At 42.7% G+C, this 16,177-nt stretch overlaps 1 protein-coding gene across 8 annotated transcripts in view; it reads right to left on the bottom strand.

Annotated features, from left to right (window-relative positions):
* Positions 1 to 16,177, bottom strand: part of CAMSAP2 (calmodulin regulated spectrin associated protein family member 2) — a 177,499-nt gene that overhangs the window by 112,605 nt on the left and 48,717 nt on the right. The window lies entirely within an intron of this gene.

Raw genomic sequence — 16,177 nt, 5'->3', positions numbered from 1 at the left:
CTAAAGTTCTCAAGCCATTTCCCCAGTCAGCAACTTCTACTTCCAGGGCCTGGGGAGCTCTGAGTTGCAGACCTGGTCTTTCAAAAAGTGCAGCCCTGCATTGAGCAGGGATCCTCCCTTTTAAGTATCCACCCATCTCCAGGCTCAACAAGCCCCACAGGTGCACCAGACTCAGGCTGTCTGTGCCCAGAGGAGCTCTTTATTCATTGGGGTGGGATCTACACCTCTACACAGCCTCCTTTTCAAGATGGAATTCAGGATTTCATCATCCAAGCCTGACTCAGCCACTTCCTGCTAAAAGAAGTCTGCATTGCTGTATTTCTTTCCTCTATAATGTTGCACTCTAAAACTGTAGGGTTGGAGAGACACGCATCATTGCATGATGCATGGCTTTGATTCCATCATTGTATTTAGCCACTGGAGTGGGGTGTGATCCGTAACAAAAGAGAAAGTATTACCTAGTAAATAGCAACTAAGGGCTTCTATATGTCTCTTTTGATTGTACTTCCTTTCCAGTCATGGAATAGGTCTCTTCCCTGGGGTACAGCTTTCGACTTAGGTACAAGTCTGGGTGCTCCTCACCATTCACCTCTTGTGAAAGTACTTCCTACATCAGAGGTGTCTGTCTGTAAAAAAAAAACTCTTCTGAATTTCTGTTTTTTTTTTTCAGTTTACTTTTTTAAAAACCTAGGAAACTACACATAAAAAACTAGAATAAAGACCTACTAAGGTAAGATTGCCACTCTTAGCAACAATGTCAGTCCCATGTCCAGATAAAAGAGGACCATTTGTGGCCCACTCAAGTTAAACTTTACTGCAATAGGAAGAGTTCGGTTAAACCAAAACTCGAGCATGGTAGGTGCAGATGGAGCTCAAAACCCAACATCTCAATGAAAGCTGAAAGGAAGCTCAGATCTCGAGACATCAAATCCTGACGACCAAATGTGTAACAAAAGTAGGCATGTGGAATGTGTGTACTTTGTATAGAATGGGAAAGCCGGCACAAATTACATGAGAAATGAAAAAAAATAACTACTGAACATACTTGGTATTAGTGAGATAAGATGGGTGGGAGTGGCAAGATGGTGTCTGATGATGCTACACTCTTATATTCAGAAGGAGGAACATATAAAAGAGGTGTAGGAATCAGGCTGGATAACAACCAGCGAAGACCGTCCCGGCTTTGGAGCCAGTGAGCGATGGAACAACCATGAGACTGCAAATAATATATCAAATATATAATAATCCAAGTATATGCAACAAAATACAGCTGATGACAGAGAAAAGGATACATTCTATGAGCATGGGCAGCAAGTATTGGATTATGTACCTAACGATGACATCAAGTTGATGATAGGTGACTTCAATGTACAAATTGGCAAGAACTCTACTGGGCTGGGAAGAAATCATTGGCACAACAGTGGAAGGCATCTGAATTGGTAATGGCGAACAGCTCTTGAATCCTATTCTTTAGGGTGTTTATACTACAGAGAGACAGTCTCTTCTAGCACAAAAGGATTTGCAAGCTTACATGGAAATCACCAGACAGAAATCACTAGGTCAACTAGAGAGACCATGTGTGTGTATATCAAATAGATGGGCATCTTCGAGTGATGGTAGAGGAGCAATCTTGGCTTAGAGCATTATCTTTTAGTGGTCATGTTCAACTTCAACTCAAAAATATCACAAAGACAGACAAAAAGAGTGTTATATAGCAATAGAGAAGCTCAAGGACAAAGAAACATAGATCAGATTCCACATTTCACTTAGCAACCATTCCAGTGTTTTACAGCAGGGGTTCTCAACCTTTTTCTTTCTGAGGCCCCCACACCACATGATATAAAAACTCCACAGCACACTTGTGCCACAACAACTGTTTTTCTCCATATAAAAGCAAGGGCTGGCATTAAGGGGTAGGAAGCAGGGAAACTGCCTGGGCCCCCCCCATGCCACAGGAGGCACTGGGAAGCTAAGTTGCTCAGGCTTCAGCTTCAGCCCCAGGTGTTGGGGCTCAGGGCCCTAGACTGCAGTCCTGTATGGCAGGGCTTCAGCTTTCTGCCCTGGGCCCAAGCAAGTCTAATGCTGACAATGCTAGGCAGACCCCCTGAAACCTGCTCACAGCCCCCCCAGGGGGCCCCAGACTCCTCATTGAGAATCACTGTTTTACAGGACCAGACTGATGAAAGTCAGGAAGATAGATGGTTAAACTGGTGGAAAACAGTAGTCAAGACAGAAGAGGAAGCAGTGGGCCTCTGAAGAGGGTTGAAGAAAGATGCACAGATTATATCTGGAACACAGGCATCAACAGATTAATCAAAAGCTCTGAAGGCCAAAAAGGAACAGTGCAAGACACAGGAAGAACAGAGAAAAAGAAAGAAGTAAAGATGAGATACGGGCAAGACAGAAATATCTGAGTTCAGGAGAAGGCTGCAGAGGCAGAAGCAGCTGCAGAAGAGAGACTTCAAGCAGCTCTACAGAATAGTGAAAGACCTCTCAGAAAGAACTAGACCATCACAGGTGATGCTGATCAGGGATTTTCATGGACAAATGTTGAAAACTCATTAACAACATGCCAGATGATGGCAAAAAACATTTCCATTCCATATCAAACTGACCAGAGCCGATGATCACGAACTAGTTCAAGAGAAATCATTTTATCTAAAGATAGTTTTAAGATACATTATAGCTCAGAGATATCTCATCATGGAATAGGGATTATAAATTCTAATTCTATAGTATGAGACAATATATTCATGTAATGTTTAAGAAAAGTTCTGTTAATGAGTTCCAATAGTTCATGGACTAGGGATCCACTTTGATGGGGTTCCAGGAGCTTCTGTATAGATTATTTAGGTTAATCTTTCTATCTACCCACTGGAACTCAGTGCTCAGTTTAGAAGATACCATCATAGATGCTTAGTTTTGCAGTTCTCAAACTGTGGATTTGTCTCTCCACAGATAACATGCTTGTTAACAGTAAAAAATGTTTTTAAATAAATAAATAATATATACAGATGAGAAATAGTTAAATAAAACAATTTAAATGTCTGTCTGGTGATGTTCTCCTCCCAATACAGCATGGCAAGAAAATTCTCCAAATATTAATGATTAACCTGTTGAATTTGAGATAGTTCATCTCCCAATGACTTCATAAATATCTGCTTCAATTGCCTTTGGTAAATGAAATAACCAAACAATCATTCATTTTCTGATACAGCTGTAAAACTAATCTGAAAATTTTTCAAAATAAATCACTTTAAAAATGTATAGTGTGTATCTTCTAAAAATGAAACCTACATCTAACTCTGAGTTGTGAAGAATATGTATTAAGGTTATAAAACCAAACAAGAATGCACTTTTATGTAGAAATCCATGATTAACTCGAGTCTTCCTGACTAGTGATTTAAAGCATGATTTAATCAAATCCACCCTGATAAAAGGTACTAAAGGTGGAAAGTGAAATTCTGATTGAGCAACTAACAAAATTCTATAATGAAATATGGGTGAAAGACCAAGTGCTACAAGGCTGAAAAGATGGCATCATTGTGGCCTTGTCAAAAAATGGTGATCTTACTCTGTGCATCAACTGGAGAGGTATTGTATTACTATCACTCCGGAGCAAAGTATTGGTTACCATTATGCTCAACAGAATGAAAAAGGTAGGGGTATGGAATATTACGAGAACAAGAAGTTGGGTTCTTTCCAGGTGGATCATACTATCAACAGATATTCACTCTTTGACAGATCATTGAAAAAGCTACTGGTTGGCAAAAACTCTTTCTAACATTAACAACTTCAAGAGCATATTCTATAGTGTCCACAAACAGACCCTGTGGAATTTGGCTGGAAGCTATGGGATGAATTGCGCAACAAGAGACAGAGTGGATGGTGTAAAATGGGTTAGTGGAGATGAGTTGCATGACCTCATCAATGCTTTACTACATATGACATGGAATAGAATGATTGCCTTTACATCAGAGGTAGAACAGTAAGCAGCAAAAACTGGACTGAAAGTAAATGCAGATAAAACCAAGATTATGAAAGTAGAAAAATGGATAACAGATACAAAGGTGTATGTGGATGGGAAAGAAATTGAATGGGAAGAAAAGTTCTGCTATCTGGGAAGGGATATTACTTTGAAGATGGCTGCTATTAAGATACTCATACACAATTGGGAAAAGCAAATACCACTTCTGGAAGGATGAACAACATCTGGTCAAACAGAGGTCTCCACATAGTGGCACTGGAACTAGGGGGGCCATACCCCTCCCACTTTTTGAAAGTGGATGTGCCTGGTCTGCTCCCTTCCCCTCCTCTTCCCCCGAGTCCACCCCCCGCCCCCGCACCTGGCCAGATGAGCATGGAGCCAGGGCACTTGTGGGAGCCTCACAGACCCTCCACCTGCCTGTGGTGCACCTCCTGGGCTCAATGCCTAGCCCAGGGCAGGTGGAGGGTCCGCGACTCTGTGCTGGCTCACCACAGCTCCTTGTGCAGCTCTCCCCAACCCGGCTCTGGCCAGCCAGAGGAGGGGGCTTGGAGCTGTGACCCAGACATAGTAAGAGCCACATGGACAGCTGTGGGGAGCCGCGGACCCTCCACCTACCCTGGGCAGGGAGCCTGGGGGGCGAGGACATGGGCTGGGTGCTGCTCTCGGCAGCCCTCTGCATCGCAGATGGGTGGAGGGTCCACCACAGTTCCCCACAACTGCTCATGCGGTTCTTAAATGGCCAGGCTGCAACTCCAAGGCCCCAGCCAGAGCTGGGTCAGGGAGAGCTGCCTGCGTAGCTGTGGTGAGTCTGGGTCCCTCCACCTGCCCTGGCCAGGGGGCTTGGGCGGTGGGGACACAAGCAGGAGGCTGCTTTTAGGCTCCCTGGCCCCTCCAGCCTCTGGCTTGGCTGGGGGCGGGGCCTTGGGGAAAGGGGAGGGCCCCTGGGGGAAGGGAAGGAGTCTTAGGAGGCAGGGCTTCAGGGGACCCTGGCCCCCCCACTTTTGGGAAGTCTCCACACCAAATTAAAGGTCAGATTATACCATCCAATTGTGCTGAATGTGCTACTGTACAGAGCAGAGACTTGGCCAAGAATAGGGGCTAATAAAAAGAGATTGGAGGCTGCTCATTACATATGGCTGAAGAAGATATTACACAGTTCATGGAAAGACAAAATAACAAATGTGAGAGTAAGGGAGCTGACAGAGCAGGATATGTTAGAAAATATCATTGAAGCAAGAAGGCTAAGAGATTGGGGCATGTACACTGTATAGAAGATGGGAGGCATGCTAAGCAAGCATTGACTTGGGTACCCCAAGGAAGAAAATGAAAACAAGAAAGGCCAAGGAAGAACTGGCAGAAGACAATAACAGAGGATATTGAATGTGCTGGAAACACCTGGGAAGAAGCACCACAACTAGCAAGCGATCTTAATCAGTGGAGGAACTGGACTGCCCAATGTGTCAATGGCACAGGACGAACTAAGGTCTTAGGTGAGGTTGTAAAGTCAAGCTAGATGGGCCCCTGCCTGGAGTAGACAGGAAGTATTAGATCTCCTAAACCTGTGGGGAGAAGAAGAGGCCATGCAAGCACAGCTATAGACAAACCACAGAAACATGCACATCTATGAACACATTGCACTTGCTTATCTCTGCATCTTTCAAGCAGGGACCCTTCCTTTTCTATGCTACCCTGAAATACCAGATAAGAGCACCTCCTTGCACTTTTTGTATTGATCATTATGGTGACATGATTCATTATGTCTGAAAAGGGACTACTTCAATTCTGAATGTCATGTGCAATTTGATACACAGTTCCAATGTGCCATTTATGAGCTTTTACAAATTAAAAAAAAAAAAAGTTAAAAGGAAAACATGTCTAATCTTTTAATCTACAAGTTAAATGAGCGACACACATACATACAACATACCAAACCTGAAGAGATGTAATGGTATTTGCTTTAACCATTATGTCCTTCAACTATGAAATTATTGCAAGAAATGACACCACAGTTCTCTCTATTTCCTGGTATAAAACAAATGTAATTAGCTCACAAACTGGAAAATAAATCAAACCAAACATTATCCTCTTATCCCAATTTGGTCTTTAAATTTTACATCTATACTTAACACTGCAGCTAAATACATTCATCTGGACTGTGTAAGGCAGCACTACTTTAAATGCCAGCTATGGCATACAATTAAATTTACAGCATAGTAATTATCAGTAAAACTATTTAAAACGCTAATTTTTCAAATAGTATCTCAACCTATCCTTTAATTTTCTATGCACAAGAATTTCCATGTTTAAATTGCTTATGCAAATTCAGCAGACAGCAGCCTTGGAAAAGTATGAATTACTACATAAGCAAAAGGTTGCAAAAATGCTTCAGCAGACAGATACCATAGTAGTCTATGCCTGGGTAGAGTCTACTGTGATATCATTTTTCATTGCAGCAAGTATAAGACAAAACTCCTGGTGACCGTCTTTCTACTCTAGAAAAAATGCATTTGAAATAAAATATTAACAGTGCTATCTCAAAAACAAACATATTTTGCGTAATGAGTTCAATTAAAAAATACTAAACCACAATCAAATACAACAAATAAATATAGTAGAAGATGACCAGCAAATCTTTGTCCTCACTGCCTAGCTTAGTATTGCTTAACCCTCTTTGTCCTAATTTACTCCCTAAGCTAGAAAGAAGCTACATACTGAGATAAATGTATTGGAAGCCAGGAACATTATGCTGCAACTAAAATGAGGTAGAATAACAAATGTGTTTCACCTTTAAACAAACAAGTTAAAACACAAAGAACATAGGATCTACTTTTTCATGATACAATACTAAAATAAAACTATTTAGATCACTCTATTAGCAAACAATTATAGCAGTATTTGAATTGTGCCAAGTTCAAAACTTTTTTTTAATAGGCATTTCTGCATGTATATGGTGTTTTCATTTGTTTTGAGAAATCAATCCTGAAGTCAGTAATGAGGAATGAAGCTGAAGGCTCAGGTTAAAGCTACTCCAAACCACCAAAGAAACAATACAGCAATATAGAAAATCTAAACCCCATTCTTTCTACTCATAGGAGAGTTTTGATTTAAACTGGAGAGAAAAAAAGTAGTCCAAAGAAAATAGTCATTTTTATAACAAAATTATTCCACTGCAGTATTTGGATTTCAGACACTGTACAACTATGAACCTGAAAGAATAAAGAAAAATGAAATCAACTTCATTGAGTACAAAGCAACAATTTGTCTCAACCTGCCTCTTCCTGGGCACATAGCTTGTTCAACACCTTATCTCTGAGTCACTACTATGGTTCTTTACTCCTCTAAGCTTCCTCTCAGGACATTTGCCTGTGAACATCTGATGATCCTGGTTACTTTTCCTAACTCTATTTTGGAGGTTCTTCAGATTTCTTCATTTTACTACATATCCAAATTCAGGGGTTGAAAAAACCACTAAATTTTTGGTGACCAGAGTGAAAATTAAAGCCTTCAGCAACCCTTCTACTTATAAGGCTTTTCCTCAGGGAGTAATCGTATAAAGCCCAGCAGTGTTGTGCCAGCTATGTATGCAACTCATGTATTGCACGCCAAGAATTCACAAAAAATGTTGTATCCTACAAAAATTTAGAAGTCCTACATGTAATCAATCTGTTCACATTGGCTATCTTCTTGTTTTGCTGGAAAAGCGTGCAATGCTCCAAGTTGCATCAGGTTGCCTATGCAACAAGAATCTGCAGGCAGTTGATTTCCTGACTGGCTGTGTGTTGGAAAAAGAAGCTAAGACATGCAAGTGTAGATTTGAACTGTCTGATAGAACAGCTCTAGCGGCACAAATTCTTCATGAGGATGGAAAGTTTAGTGCAAAATTTGTTCACTAATTCATGTAGTGCAACAGACTAGGCAATAAAAAACAGAAATAAGAAATTGAAGGCCAAAACCAAAACTGTAATTAGTGAGTACTTACAGAGAAGCAGGAGAAGAGTTGAAATGAGATATACAAATGTGAATGGATCTATGGGGGTATGGAAACAAGCAAGCTATATTGCTGGCTCTGTCTACTATTCGTCAATGAAAAGAATATGTGGAATAAAGCAGGATACAATGACCTAAATAACCTACACAATTCCTGCCTATGTCAGAAAACTGGCCAACAACATCTAACAGCCTGTATGAAGTTACAAAGTTTTGGGCAAGATCCTATTTATCTTCAGTTAGGTGAGCAATGGAGAACTGCTGTGAAAACACAATGAAAAAGTTTGCCAGAATCTGGTTATTTTGCAAAGACTAATTTGTGTTTTCTCTCATCTCTGAGAACAAGAGCTGGTATTTCATAGGCATAACAAATCAGATGATGTTCTGAATCAGGGCAATTATATAGAAACCTTAGGATTAGTCAGAGAGTTCGATCCTTTATTCAAGCAGCATTTGGAAATCTCTACTCTTTTTTCTGGAACAGCTAGCAAAATTCAGAATGACCTCATTGAAGCAGTAAGTAATGCCCAACTTAATGGCATTGCCAAAGAAGTTGAGGAAACACCCTTTGTTGCTATTTTATTTGACAAAACCTCAGATATTGCCAAAAGTCTCAGCTTTCAATTGTACTGCGTTATATGATCAAGAATGGTAATGTTGCTGAACACTTTGCTAGTTTTACTGAGGTTAGTAACAATCTAACAACATCATCCTTTACCAGCATGTTGAAACAGTGTACCCGAAGTTTAAATTAAGTGGCAAGTTGGCAGCTGAGACATATGATGGTACAGCAGTAATGACAGATGATGTAAGTGGGCTTCGGAAACGTGCTCATTAAAAGTTCCCTGTGCACTTTTAGTTCATTGCTACGCTTACGTTTTAAATCTTGTCCTCGGTTCTGCAGCAAACTATTAGAGATTTTCTTCAAAATTTAGAAGGAATATCTGCATTTTTCTCTCAATCTCCAAAGTGGGCTGAACTTCTTCAAAACATAGTTAAACAGACTGCCTTCTCTTCGTGCCACAAGGGGGAATTTTCATTCAAGGCTTGTACAAGCTGTGAAGCAGAGCAGAGAAGTTCTGATTGCACTCTTCACAGTGTGCAAAACCCAGTGTGGTGCAAAATCCAGCAGACGGTGACACTCAGGCTTTTTCCTCAGCTCAGGGTTTTCTGATTATACTTGATGATTTTCAGTTTCTATTTCTCCTTTGCCTCTACAGCAACACATCTGAAGTAACAGACGTGTTGTTTGACATTCTTCAAAGATGTATAATACTAGTTTTTGAATTCAGCAGATTTGAGACGCAATAGAGCAAATTTGCTGAAAACAACCTATTTTTGATGCGTTTTGGAAAGAGGTGTTCTGAGCTAGGTTACAGGACCTTGGGGGGGGGGGGGGAAATCAAGAGAAAGCCAATCAACATAAGTGACTCTTCTTTGAGGTTATCGACAATGTCAGCAAACAGCTATTAGTATGCTTTGAAGGTATGAACTTGAATTTGTCCAGATGCTGAATCCAAAAAGATTCAAGGAGTTCCAGACACATTTTTGGTTGATGCTCTTGAATATCTGGAAGCATCTTAGCTGAATAATTTTGACATTTGTTGCTTTCTGAACTGGTGTGCTGTGTACAACTGAGAACATTTGCAAAGGGAAGGTGCATTTCAGGTTGTGAGCTGAAACAGCAAAGCAATGTGAGGCACCAACGCTACCCCTCAGTGGTCTGGATTGAAACGGAATATTAATGATCAGTGAGTTATTATTTTTCAAATGATACCTCACAAAGCATATTTTGTACAAAGATTATTACAATATTGTGTACATAGGTGCTTAGTCTCTCACACTTATTTGTATATTCTCAGCTTTCATTATATTTGACTAGCATTTGCCAAAAAATGTATTTTTTTTTCTGTCATCTAAAAAGTCATTGCATGCCTTACTAAAAATGCCACATCACACCACTGCCACAGGTTGGCCGCCCCCCAGCGCCACAGGGCGAAGCAGCCCGAGCTGTCCAGGGACTGTGGCAGGGTGGCCAGAAGCAGCAGCAGCGGGGCCATAGAGGGCGGGGCGCTGCCATGTGGGGCCCACGTCCCACTCTCCAGGGCTCCGCTCCCTCTGGGGCTACCCTGCCCCGGCTCCTGAGCCCCCTGCCAGGTCAGTCCCCTGGCTCTGCCCTCCAGGGTCCTGGCCGGTCCCGGAGGCGGGAGCCCTGGCTGGAGAGACCCTGGGCTGAGGCGCGGCCTGGGAGCCCCACTGCTTACCCTGACCCTGCCAGTGCCGGACCGGCTGAAGGTGAGGGGAGAGTGGATGGAGTCAGCACTGTTGGGGGGGAGCCCAGGGCTGGGGCGGCAGGGTTGTGGGGGGGGGGGAGAGAGCCCAGGGCTAGGGCGGCAGGAGGTGCAGGGGGCGGGGAAGAGAGCTCAGGGCTGAGGTGGCAGGGGGTTTGGGTGGTGGCGGGGGAGACAGCCCAGGGCTGGGGTGGGGGGCAGCCAAAAATTTTTTTGCTTGGGGCGGCAGAAAACCTAGAGCCAGCCCTGTTGAACAAATAAAGTGCTACGCAAGTGCATACTATATAATCTAGACTAATGTATTTAACAAGTGACATGCAGTGGAAGAAGTAGAATAAGCATATATGCATCAGCTTTCATTTGTTTTGTATATGAAAAGATACCTATTTCAGTTCTGTTGTCCCTTTAGATACTTGGATGTATTCCTTTCTAGGCAGGGCCATGCAAGCAGCTCCCTTGGGACTAGAGACAGCTCAGCTCAGCTCAGCATAGGAACACTTGGACTACTGCTACTTGCTGACCCTAACCCTGAGTGAGTTTGTTGGACGAGTGAGGTAGTGATATCAAAGGACCATTACCTGTGGGACATTGTCCTGGCAGGTAGGAAGGGAATTAGATGGACTACTGCCAAAGTTAGTGGGAGGGGAGAAGTATTTTATTCTTTATTTGCATATACATTCTGTTGTGTTTTCCTTAGTTTATGACTGTGCTTCCATTCCCCAAATTTCCTTGCTTCTATTTTGCAGTGTTGTAGCAGTTCAATATATTTGGTCGCAGGCTATTAGAGAGACAAGGTGAGGTAATATTTTACAGTCTAAGAGCACTTCCAGGGGAGAAAGTTCTGCCTATTAAGGACACTCAAAATGTTTCATTTTCCTAGGTTTCCAGGTGGGAGCTCCAGCTTGTTTAGTTACTTTTTAAGAAGGACCTTAAATATATGGAACCTGACCCATTTTGTTGCCCAAAAGATTACATAAAAACAGATCTATTTTGCCTGTGTGAGGATATATTTCATATTTATACAGTGCCATGTGTATACAGGACATAGTCCCTGCCCTAAAACATCTTACGCTCGGTGCTTAATTTGTGCTGGGGCTTAGCCCCGGCATCTCTAGGCTTGGCAGATGATAGCCCTGACACCTCTGGGCAGCGCTTAATTTGTTCCAGCACTTTCCAGGGCTGAGCCCCAGCATTTCTGGGCTTGCCGTTTCAGTTACTGGTCCCAGCCCAGGCAGCTCATGCTATCCACAGAGTGCCCTTTCTCTGCTGGGGTTCCAGCTGCTTCACCCGCAGGTTCCAGCACTGCTGCCTGACCCACACCCCTGCACAAGGCCAGCAGCATGCTAAGCCTGCCCGACGCCCAGTGGGTGTACCTGCAGCTAAATCGGTGCAAGCTGAGCTCCTGCACCCTGGGCAACAAGTCCTTCCTCCAGCGGCCCTAGGAGGCCCAAGAGAGACAGAGACTCCCCCCTGCTGGCAGTCAGGAGAGAGGTACAGTGTCAGGGACTGGAGAGGTGACTGTGCAGCTGGGGCACAGTGCAGGGCAGGAAGAGCTAGTCACCAGGGCAGGAGGGAGGGCTACCCTGGGAGAAGGTGAAAGCTGGTCCTGATTCTGGACCCCCTTGCACAAAGGGTGGGGTGCTTTCCCCCCCGAAGGTGATTCCAGCCGAGCACATGCCCTGATCCAGACTAAGAGCAGAGTGATCTGCGTTCAGGTGGTGGGGCCCGCAGCCGCTTTGTACAGGAGCGATGGATCGGGCAGCTTGGAAAATTAACACCCTGCTCCAGGAATTAAGAGAGTAATGGGGATGAGGGTGGTTGGTGGGGGTAGCGCTGCTCTCCCACATCCTCATTTGGAAACCAAAGCACCCTGCCCAACAGTGCAGAGTGTGGGGGTATGTTTGGCATGGGTGTTTGTGATGGGGTGTAGGTTGCGGGGTGCATGGAAGATAGGTGAGGCTGGAGGTGCGTGTGGGACGGGGGTGCATGCAGGGTGTCTGGGATGGGGGGGTGCATGGGGGATAGATAGGGTTGGGTGTATATAGTATGTGCGATAGGGGGTACATCAGAGTTTAATTTGTGCTGGGGCTCGCCAGAGCTGAGCCCCGGCACCTCTTTCTTTACAAATTAAGTACTGCTTAAAACTGTATCCCGCTTCTGGGGACAATGACAAAATGCCCTCTTTTAATTTACAAAATTTAGCTGAACAGAAGAAATAGCCAACAAAAAGTGGGTGAGGGACAGGTTGGACCAGGGTTATGATAAATAAAAGATGGCATGATTAGTATTGCTATGTTGTATAAACCTAGTAATTTCAGATCGATCATGCATCCACAGGAGCTGTGCTATGTCCCAACTCTTAAACAGTCTCTTGGAGGAACCCCTTCTGTATGGCAGACCCCCCACAGGTACTACTTTTCCTTCAGGGTAGGTCACGCTGCCTCTGAAACTGAGCCTGTGGGCATTAGCACTCCTGCTGCACGCTGAGCTCTTCCCAGCAAGTCCAAGTGAGATAGACTCGTGGTCAGAGACGTGTACACTCTTCAGGGAGCCATGCAGCTCATTCAAGTATATGTAGTGCCACCTGGCAGTCTTTTCAAAATAGACAAGGGTTTATTAGTCAACTGGAACACAGCATCAGAAGACCTTAGCTTAGCATAGAGAAATAAAGATTAAGACTTAGTGCAGCGGTTCTCAAACTGTGGGTCGGGACCCGAAAGTGGATTACAACCCCATTTTAATGGGGTCACCAGGACTGGCTTAGATCTGCTGGGGCCCAGGGCCAAAGCCCAAGGGCTTCAACCCTGGACAGGAGAGCTCAGGGTGGTGAGGCTTGGGTGGGCTCAGGCTTTGATCCTCTCTCCTTGGATGGTGTAGTAATTTTTGTTGTCAGAAGGAGGTCATACGCAAGGAAGTTTGAGAACCGCGACTTAGTCTATCTGGCCATGCCAATGCCATTTGCTAGCCCCAGCTGCTATGAATTCAATTTCCAGCTCTCTCCCGCTTTCTCAGTCCCAGGTGAGAGCTGTTGAGTCCCTCCCAAAAGCCTACTCTTAACCCCTTCCTCTCTGTCCTTTATCTTCAGGCAGAGCCTTGCAGAGTTCACATAACAGCAAGAAGCTCCAGCAGGTGGCTAAGTGTGGATTGTTCAGTGGTTGAGGCTTCCATTGTCTTCTCAGATGCTCTGTTGATTTGGATCCCTTTCAACCAGTTCTTTAAGGACCCATTCATTCCACCCCAGACAATTAGGTAACGTACAATTGTTCTGTTCTGGTGTCTCCTGTTCTGCCTCAAAGCAGTTTTATCCTCTCTGCACCCACTGGGTAGCAATGAAAGGTAGAGAGAGAAATTGAGACGTGCATAAGAATCAAAACTATTACAAAAAACCACTACTTCATCACAAGTTTTTCTTAAATTAAGATAAGGGTAGAGAAAGATAGGAGGAGCAGAAGCACTGGAACAAAGACTAACAGTGGAAAGCTAAACTAAAGTGAGAGTTTTTATGAGGGTTTGAAGAAGAGTGTGGCAGGTTATTGTACTGGGACAAGTTAGAGGTTATTCCAGGTGTTATTGGCAGCAAGGAGGAGAGAGAACAAAAACACAAAGGTGCAGTTTGGAGAAAGACAAAAGGAGTAAAAACGTTTAAAAAAAAAAAAAAGGGAGCATCAATCTTTTTAAAACAGTATGAAACCACTGCTGCATTGTTTGGATATTCTGTCAACCTGCACACAGGAATTGCAGTTGAGTACTGTTTAAAAGATGATCATCCAACCAGGAATGATTTATGGGACAGGGAGTGATGTGAATGACACAAGTGCTAGTTACAATTGGTGTCATTTAAAAAAAAATCATTCAATACTCCTCGGTGATAACTGACAGAAGTTGTTGTGTATCAGTTAATATTTACAAAAGTGATAAGTGATTCAGGTTGACACGGTTTCTGGTGGCCAAATGGTGCTTACAAGAACTTAATTGTTACAGGACACACGTTCAGCACTTTCTGAATAAACAAGCTCCTTTAAGGTGTCAAGCTGGGCACAAGTGACTACTTTTGCTCCCCAAAACCACTACTGACTTTTCAAAATCTAGTCCATATATCTGACTGACACACAAGAAACAAAATTTCAGTCAGCTGTTACCCAGAAAAACCACATCTGAAAATATTGCCCAAAGTCAGTGTTATCTGACAAGAAGTTCATCTATTAAGAGTGTCCAGGGATAGGAACCATTCCTTTCTCCCCCCGCCCCCCGCACCAATTAATTATATTAAGAGAAGCCACTTTGGCAAACTTTCCCTAAAAAACTGTGTGTAATACTTTTTAAAAAAATCCTTAATTATAGTAGAGTTCATTATGCTAAACACTTCCCAAACACAAGTGGACAACAGATTTTGCTCTGATGAACTCAATCCAAAAACAAAAAATAAACTGACAAATAGATCAAGGTTAGAGGAAGGGGAGCAAGAGCGGGCCTGAGTCAATCCATTTCAATGTAGGGGGTATGGCAGAAATGGGTCTTTAGAAGGACTTAATATGGACAGGGAAGGAACCATGTGGACGAGGTCAGAGATGATACCCTGTATAAGAATGGAGTTGCAGGATTGTATGGAAAATCATGGAGATAATTGTGTGAGACGCTGACAAGTGGGCAGATCAGACAGGGAACATTGGTGGAACAAACTAGATGGGGCCAACAGAAAGCTTGACCAGGGAGGGTGCAGGGAAGGAAGAGTTATATTGAGCTTTGAACAAGGTAACAGGAGCTTAAATTTGATTTGACAGCAGACGGGAGGCCAGTGAAGGGACCTGAGGAAGGGAGTAATATGATCAAATAGACTGTATTTTGTACAAATTGAGGAGGGGGTGGAGTGGGAAATGTATGTATTAGGGAAGCTACAGATTGTGAGGTTACAGTAGTGATGGTAGTGTTGTTCTTCCACATTCAGACTTAGAGGTCCCTATACTTTTATGGGTGAAGAACCTACTCCTTATATGAGTTTATGACCTGCTTTGGCATCCTTCTGGTTGAAAAGCATTGCACAATGGTAAGCTTTTTTTAAAAATTGAAAGATATTAATGTGTGATGGGAGAATGCAGAGTTGAATAATTTCACATAGTCGCATTCCACTGGAGGAAATTAGGCACTAGAAGTTTACCTGCTTTTAAGTCGCTTAACTTTACCTGTAGACATTTCTTAGAAAAAAGTCAATTGACTTTTTAAAGAGAGATTAAACTAACTTCATCAATGAAATTCAAATTTAAACTATAGTTGAGATTAGAGTTACTGAAAATGTTTAAAAAAATATTTAAACCATGGCATAATCCCACTTCAAGGTTAAAAGTTAATTAATTATTCTTCTCTGTTCCATTTGCTAAATCAAGTGAACTCCTTACTTATTTCCCCCTTCTCACACTGATGCACTGTTGCTTGCCAGTATCATAAAACACAACACAATTTTTAAATCTTATTTTACTACACCACCATTTTAAATTGGCAATTCACAATTTCAATCAATTACTGTATGTGACATTAAGATAGCAAGATTTATCCTTCCTAAAAATAAAACTAATAATTTTATGTTGCTGTTTTTTGGATGAAAATTTAACATTGTGATAGCTTAATTGCTAGAATGGAAGGGTTCTAAAGATCCATTTTCTTTCTGTAGTTCCTTTTTCAAAGAGAAAAATATAGAAGAATGCTAAAATTTGGGATAGCAGAAATAAAGACTAGGCTAAATATCTCTGCCTGTTTCATGAAGACCCTACATTTTTAGTCTCTGATGCTCAATTGTGTGAGGAAAGAAAGCAGCATTGTATGGGAGTTTCTCAGTGAGTCAGAAGTAAACATGCCAAAACAGACTAAGTTCTGTAAGGTGGAATTTTAAGAGGATGGTGCGTCAGACCATTCTATA

Source organism: Trachemys scripta, chromosome 8 (genome assembly GCF_013100865.1).
Source record: "Trachemys scripta elegans isolate TJP31775 chromosome 8, CAS_Tse_1.0, whole genome shotgun sequence".
NCBI classification, from domain to species: domain Eukaryota; kingdom Metazoa; phylum Chordata; order Testudines; family Emydidae; genus Trachemys; species Trachemys scripta.
The sequence above is the reverse complement of the archived record's forward strand: the minus strand, read 5'-3'. Positions and strand labels throughout refer to the sequence as shown.